We start from the raw sequence: 8,004 nt of genomic DNA, 5'->3' as shown, positions 1-8,004 counted from the left end.
ATGAAGCAACATCATCCATCACAAATGTAGATTAATGTTTTATATCATGCTTCCTTTGCTCTTCTGGGAATCGAGAAAAATGTGCATATTTCTCTGCTCTGTAAAATTGCTGATAGACTAATTGAGCAAGTTTAATCTAAAAACAAAAGACCATCTATGACAAATTTGAATGCAGCAGCTTACTCTTACAGTATCTACTTTTATTTAAGAATAAAAATACACAGGCATAATTGATCACTGATGAGCAGGTATCTCACAGTCATTAATAAGCCATTAAAAGTTGGACTATTTAAAAAAATGTATGTAGCCAAAATTGTCCTATACATGGAGAGTTTCTTTTCAGATTTCTTTTCACATCTGAAATTCAGTTAAACAGATACCCATGTCTGAAAGGTAAAAAACTCCCAGAAAAACAGAACATCCCCCCCCCCCCCAAAAAAACCAACTACCCACACACCCCTTGCAACATTAAACAAATAGATAACTGCCAAAGGCATGTACAAAGGGGGACAACTGCATACAAAGAGAAAAGGTGATAGAACCAGATCATTTTTAATAGCATTGGGAGGAAAATATTGCCTCTCAAAAGAGTATCTTCACCCATCAACCTAGCCTTTGCATTAACAGCCTTCCCTGAGTAAGCTAGAGGCTAAGAACAGGAACTAAGTACAAGTTGTTGGTAGAACTATTTTGTTCGCAATAGCTTCCTTAAAATAAAATTCTCCAATTTAAATGAAACAAGCAACAATAGCATTATAGTCAAAAGTACTTCTAACAGAAGTATAAAACAGTATTACCACCTTAGGATGAAATGTGGGTAAAACTGAGATGCTTTGAAGAAGCGGATGGGGAGCAAAACCAGCCACCTGTGGCAAGCCGTGTGCCTCAGCCTCAGTTTGAGGAGTAAAGCTGCAGCAATGCACACTGGGAAATGATTCCCCTCAAAACCCCTGGTTTATCTGTTTCTTGGCAATCTAGTGAAGTTAGGATATCTAGATCATGATTCCTCACTGGAGAGAAAAGGGTAGTTTAGCCAAGTCACTGATCAAATCTGTTACAGTAATTCCAGTATTTCCCACAAAGCAGCTGCATGTCCATCACCTGCAAGAGCAATGAAGCACTGAACAGAGAGGCAAGTGTTCTTTGGTTTTTCTACTTGATTTTAAGAGAGGTTTGGCAAAATCATCAGCATCTTGCAGAATTAAATTTGTGTAACTTCCAACTTTATTCAGATAAAAGCCGCATCTTAAGTTACACTAAGCCTCAAACTTTTAAAAGGTTGTTTCCAATCTTTGCATTACTTCAGTAGTCATTTACACTTCAAAACTCAAAAGTGTTTTGAGAATACTAATCACTCTGGTTCTGCTGCTATTGGCCTTAATAAGACATTCTTTTTTCTATGTATCATAAATCCTGTATTACCGTTCTATAAACTCAGCCTTATCACAGGCTTCCACTGGTGGATGAACAAAAGCAGTGATTCCCGGAAAGCCATTTTACAATAACGTGTGCTTCTCTTGACTGAAACAACTGCAGAATATAAAAAGCAGTGCATCTGGAACCATTACGGCAGCATTAAGTAACCAGGTATCACTCACTAAAATGTTGACACTATCGCGTTGTGCAAAAAGACATGCCTGAAAATAAAGTGTTCAAACTCCATTTTAAAACACGTAAAACCACTACTGAGGAACAAAAATGCAGTCTGCAGCTCCTTAGGTGTGTGTGCTTGTTTAGGGTTTCTTATCCCTTCAAACTATGTGAAATGCTGTGTTAGAAGAGCAAACAAAATAAAGCATAATTTCTTCTTTAATTTGATCAATTCTCACAGCATTTGAAGGAAAGTTAAACTTAGCAGATGCAATAGCCCTTATGTACAGATTATGGTTTATCATCTGAATCAAATACTATCAGCTAGGTATTTTTCCTACATGCTTCGGTACCTTTCATTGCATGTAGAGAATTAAAGGTGAATGATAAGAGAGGAATAAACCCTCTTTTAACTAACAAACACCTCAAGATACATAGATTGATCCTTATTCTAAAATAATTTTACACTTATTTGTTAGGTAATTTTATATTTTGTCAGAATGGGCATAAAACATGCCTACTGCTTCATCCTTGATTTACTCTCAATTAGTGCCCAGCTGGGCTTGCACTGCCAGGGTGATACTGACTGACAAAGCAGCCAGTGTCTGGGCTGCAAGAGACCAATTTTGGAATAGCTTCTCTCACTTGTGCCAATGAAGTTCACATTACTAACCTGAAGAACTATTAGGTGTTTAACTATTCCATCACAGATTATTCTTGAAAACTTATTTTTAACCTGACCTCAGCATTTTTGTTGAGGAAAAACACATGACCATTACTTTCTCTTCCACTACTTACGCCTGACATTGCCAGAACAAAAGCAAAGCATACCTTACAGTTTTGATATGCCACTTCTTAAATATATGTCACACTAAGGCCTGGATTCTTCTGCCTTTGTGTTATATTGAGGTCCAATCTTGCCACTAGACAGGTTGAGGCTGTAACCCTGAACACCACAAAAACCATAGTAATCATAATTTCCTTGAGAGAACAGCCATCCATATAAATAACAGTGATTGCGGGGTTTGGGTTTCTACCTGCAAATGTTTTCCTTACTGGTACCACAGTAAGACTCGAGTCTACATATACTTTTACTCTGCTATACACGCTAAGAAATGAAATGGCCCATGCAGAAGCAAAAAGCTAATTTTGATGCTATGGCCTATGGCATTTCTGATACACATACGGCAACCCTAATCTAAGGGAGACTGAGGTATTTTTTGTTTCAAGCATTCCATCTCATTTAATTGCAGCTGTTAAATACACAGGCTGTTCCAATTAACTTTTCATAAGCAGACCTAGACACAGATTTGATTATGCAGCTCTCAGGATTGAGCTGTGAATAGGGGAGATGCCTGAACCATGGTGAGGTAAAAGGAAACACATTTCAGCAGCTATCTTTACCCATTTGTTTCTGCAGACAGGATAGAAGAAACGCTCCTTTAGGATTCTCCTGCAATAACTGTAGTATTTGTTTGCGTCTATTAAACTTTAAAAAAAAAAAAAGCCAAGAAGTGTAAAACTAGAGGAGATGATAGCCAATAAATCTAAAGGGAATCCAGTCTCCAGAGAGTGTAAGCAATGTTGTAAGGAAGGGTCTTCAGTTTTGACTGGAAACATACATATGTTGGCATAGAATTTATACAGCCTCATTAGAGATACATGACAAAGAGGCTTTCATATTTACAAAACCTTTAGCCTGATTGCAGCTCAAGCAGGCGTGAGCTGAGCCAGGGCATATTAGGTCACAATTCCATTAAAAACTGAAGCCACGTTTTCAGATAGTTGCTTGGTTGTTCCTTCAACTTTACAGAAAATGGGCAAGTGAAGGTGCATTTTCTTGTAAAATGCCAAAACTGAATTGACTTCACAATTCCGAATGCTAATCGAAACTTGCATCAATTCTTATCTGACACATTTTTAAAAGTGCGAGGAGAAAAACAGTGATTTTTTACCAAGTCTTTACAGCAGCTTAAAAGAAAAAACAGCCAGTGAATTCTTTCATAAAGGTCCCAGTAGCAATTCTAGCTAACTCCCTGTCAGCAGGGAAACCTGGCAGCACTCAGGGCAATGCTTTACATTCTGATACAGGCTCTTGAGTGTAAGGTCAGACTGACGCACAACAAGCTTCAGAGATGCAAATATGCAATTTGTACATTCAGAGTAACACTTGTATACACATGACTTGTATGTGTAAGGGCGGATTTGCCATACACAGCTGAGTCTAAACATTTTGCTTTTAATCTAAATGCTTTCCAGAAATACGGTTGAGCAATGCCTAAGACTAGATGCTGGTATTTCAACTAAATATTGATTACCTATCATAGTGTTGTTTTCAACTAATGAGAAGGTCAATTCCCTTGCAGGAAAGAGGATTTGGAAGCCTGTTTTGTGTCCAAATGGTACATGATGCACAGTGACAGAGCAACACAGTTGTGGTATTAGTAATCATAGAAGGGCAAATGTCAAAGTTAAAAATGAGTATATTTGGTCTGGATTTTGAATATAGGAATATTAGAAAATCTAAAATCCACCCTAGCGTCTTGCGAACACTAATACCACTACCTCTAATACTTGCCTTATGGCATTCAAAATGAGTCTTTACTTCTCACCATCCTGCTTACATTAACCTCTCATGTTCTTGAGTATTCTGAAGGATTTTTACAAATAAAATAAATCAGCAATGTTTATTTATTAGAATAGGTAATGCACTGTCCACACAGCATTCATTCAAAACATATATCCTCAATACATGTGCATTAAAAAAAATCCAGTTCACGCAAATCAATTAGTGCTCCCCAGCAGCCACAGTTAATAGGCAGGATACCTGTAATTATCCACCATACTGTGCCTGAACAGACCTGTGGACGAGTATGAACAAGATCCACTCAGGCTCTTATCCAGCTGGAAACCACCAATATTGAAGTCAAGCTACAACAACCTTCTAATTACCTCAGATTCATCTTAGACTCACCAAGACACACAGACCCCAATTTGAATTTCATTTCCTGGTGATTCATAGGACAAGCAGTTTTTCATCCAGCTGGAAAAAAAAAAATGCACATAGCATTTATATCTTTAATAATTCCAATCCAAGTGTTTGATTCTTGGGATGGAAAACAGGTATGGAAACTGTGTGGTGACATTTCAAAGCAGCTCAGTCACCGAAAAGTCAGAGGGTACTTCAAGTCAGAAGTCAGGATGGGTCAAGTACCCATCTACACAGCTTCCACTCTGTGTTAGTTCTCACTGTAGAAGATGAAATAAACTCACTGGACCAGCTTTAGCACAGGGTCTAACATACAAACTGTGAGCTTGCACTAAAGGAGAATGTGAGGAAAACTCACTCTCAGTGAGCTGCCCCACATCTCGTAGGCATGGGGCCAAAAGTATTAACTCTCAGATCAACAAATAAAGCAGGAGAACCATGTACCCAGCTAAATCCTCATACCAGGATCTTTCTGTCTAACATAGTGTTGGGAGAGGAAATAGCCCCTGAACTCCCCACCCTACGTCTGTTTTTTCTTTTAGGAACATAGATTAAAACATCACTGTTCACCAGCTTAAAAGGATACCAGACCTGAAGGACCAGGAGAGGTCTGTCTCTAGTGTGCCTACAACATAAGATAGTCCAATGGTGGTGCAATTCTAGCACAAGGTTAGGTAGCTAGAGAGGCGAGTCAGACAACTTTTCTCTAGTACTCCAGGAAAGGAGGTACAGGTATCTGGTCTATAAATGCTCCACGATACCCACTCTGTAGTGCTCAGAGCCGACAATAAGAAATTAAGATAAAACATATCCATGGCAAAGGATACATATAAGATCAGTACTGATATTGGAGCATTTCCAAAAGATACAGTGCTGGTGGAAGTGTAGTCTTTATGAGATAAACAAGCAAGTCTTCCGTTTTGGTTTCCTCTCCCAGGCTGAAATAACACAGGAATAGGGCTGAATGACAGGTCTTCGAAGGGTGAGCCAATGGAGAAGAATTCTCAGCTAGACAGTGCTAGAGATGGAGCAAATCCCCAAAGACCCTAGATCTCCTCCACCTTGGCGGGGGGAATACCTTTGAGGTATTTTAAATGGAGCTTTTAAAATCTTTTTCTATGGGAGGATGTATTTTGCCCGTTCCAAAGTGGAATGTCCTGAACAGCCAATAGCTTAGACACAGCTTGCACACAAATTTCCAGGAAAATGTACAGAATAAAGTGACTTTAATCATAGGAACTATGAAACTTTTTTACTTTTCCCTCCTCCCACCCAGGCTAACACAGTAACTCCCAGTTTTTGTCTGGGCACCATATTCATACAATATCTGTGTTCCAGAACATTATCCTTCAGCTGGGGGATAGACAGAACCACACGCAAGCTTTGATTTTGTGTTCCTCCACCAACCCAACAGTCAGCCCAAAATCTTACACAGCCAAGGGTGGGACCACTTTAAGCAAAATTTCCTGTTCACTTTTGCATAGATGACAGTTTTCTACACTTACAATTTCTATCAGTTTCATAATGTTTTGTGACACTGGAATTCAGACACATCACTGGGATGATGGGTACTAATTAAGGTAACAAATGAATAGAAATAGTAACAGTCCTCTGGACAGCATCAGACTTTTAATTGAAAACTGTCGGGAAGAGCGGCCGGAGTCAAGAATCGCACTCAACATGAGTTAACATCTTGCTCGTTTACTGTTCAGACGTCTTGACATTTATACAAGACTGACTTGTCCATGCGCCTTATATAATACTCTAATTGGTACAATACCCTGTTTCATGCAACACTATCTTATTCTCTATTGGCTGCGCAAGCTTCTTCACGAGGTGTCCAGCAGTTACTTATCTCATTCTTCAGCATCCAGGTGTTGTTTGTCAAGCTCTTCTTATCTTCTTTTTTCCCAGCGTACAAGGACACAGCATCCTTGTCTGCTCCAGTATTTTGTAAACTTATGCTTCGTTCCCAGCTAAAGGCTGGATTGCTCACATGCCTTTGCCCAGCCAAGAAATCCTCAACAGAAAACTATGATGTGCTGAACTCAAATGGAACACTAGGCTTGGCTGTCACCACTAAATTCAGGGATGACTTGCAATTTGTTTTTATTACAATAGTAAAATTATATACATTTCTTAAGTATTTGTTGGCAGTTGAGGGCGCTAAACCTGTGCTCCAAATGCCTGAGGTAAGTGCCATAATGACTGAGGTGGGCAATGACAGAATGGAAGTGTCCTGCTTACAATATAGCAAAGCTACGTTAGATTTAGTTACTACAGCACTGCTACTAGAAAGACACTCTGCCTGACTGTTCTTTAGGCTAACTACATTCTGTATCTCTGTAGCTTTGCAAATACAATGCAAACTCTCCTGGCAAGAAGTTGAATAAGGAAAAATTGTATTGCCTAAGTATGTATCCAGCCTAATAATTTATTGCCAACACTGTATATAGCCTTCCCATCTATGGAAGCTGCTGATTGTAATAATGTTACCAACACAAGGACTTCACATTTCTATCTATCTCTCTTTATATACATCTCTTTCTCTAATCTACACTATGTTTGATTAAGAACATGCTTGTGTGCTTTGGAAAACAGACCTGTTCATCCCAGTTAGACAATCTTCTAAAAACAGACACAGTGCTGCGCTTTAATACGTAACTTCAAAGTCAGAATTTTGAATGAGTGGCGTTTGTTAAAAAAACCAAACAAACCTATGATCAGTTTATTGAACTTTTTTTTTCCCTGTCACTGATACATACTCCATCTTCACTGACTTGAGACAGTAGCACTTTGATATAGCAAGTCAGACATTGGACAGCCTTGCCTAATCCATCTGCCCCAATTAAATCCCTCTCCAAGGAAGCCATTTACAATCATCTTAGATAATGACAAATTATGCTTAGCTTAGAACATGTTTAAATAGTTTGATTCAGATTCAATGGTATCTCATTCTACCCAATCAAAATTACTTTTTTCCTAATGACTAATCAAAAAATGTTCTCAAAGAAGAAAGATAATGTTTAGTAATCTTACGTTGTCAGTCATTTTTATGAAAGTAGTTTGGAGTAACTGGGAGTTTTGCCACTGATTTGCATGAATACACAATCCATCATTTGAATTGTGAATTTAAGATCTAGTGTTTTTTCTGGAATTCTTATACTGAAACATAAACCTAATTACATAAAACCAGCTTAATTAGGAGAAATTGAGCGATGTTAGAAAAATAACTGAGCTGAGAGTCAACTTCCTGGCTTTCACAGAACAAACTTCCAAGGAAAAATATGAAAAGATTAAAATTAAAATAACAGTATTTCCAAATCAGTATTGATCTAGCTATTTCTGGACATTAATATCAAGGAGACAGCAATATTCAGTGACTGCAGCACCACACTAATTTTTAGTTTTATTCCTCATTACTG

Source organism: Haliaeetus leucocephalus, unplaced genomic scaffold, assembly GCF_000737465.1.
Source record: "Haliaeetus leucocephalus isolate CR32 unplaced genomic scaffold, Haliaeetus_leucocephalus-4.0 Scaffold240, whole genome shotgun sequence".
Taxonomy (NCBI): Eukaryota; Metazoa; Chordata; class Aves; order Accipitriformes; family Accipitridae; genus Haliaeetus; species Haliaeetus leucocephalus.
Note: the sequence above shows the minus strand (reverse complement) of the source record.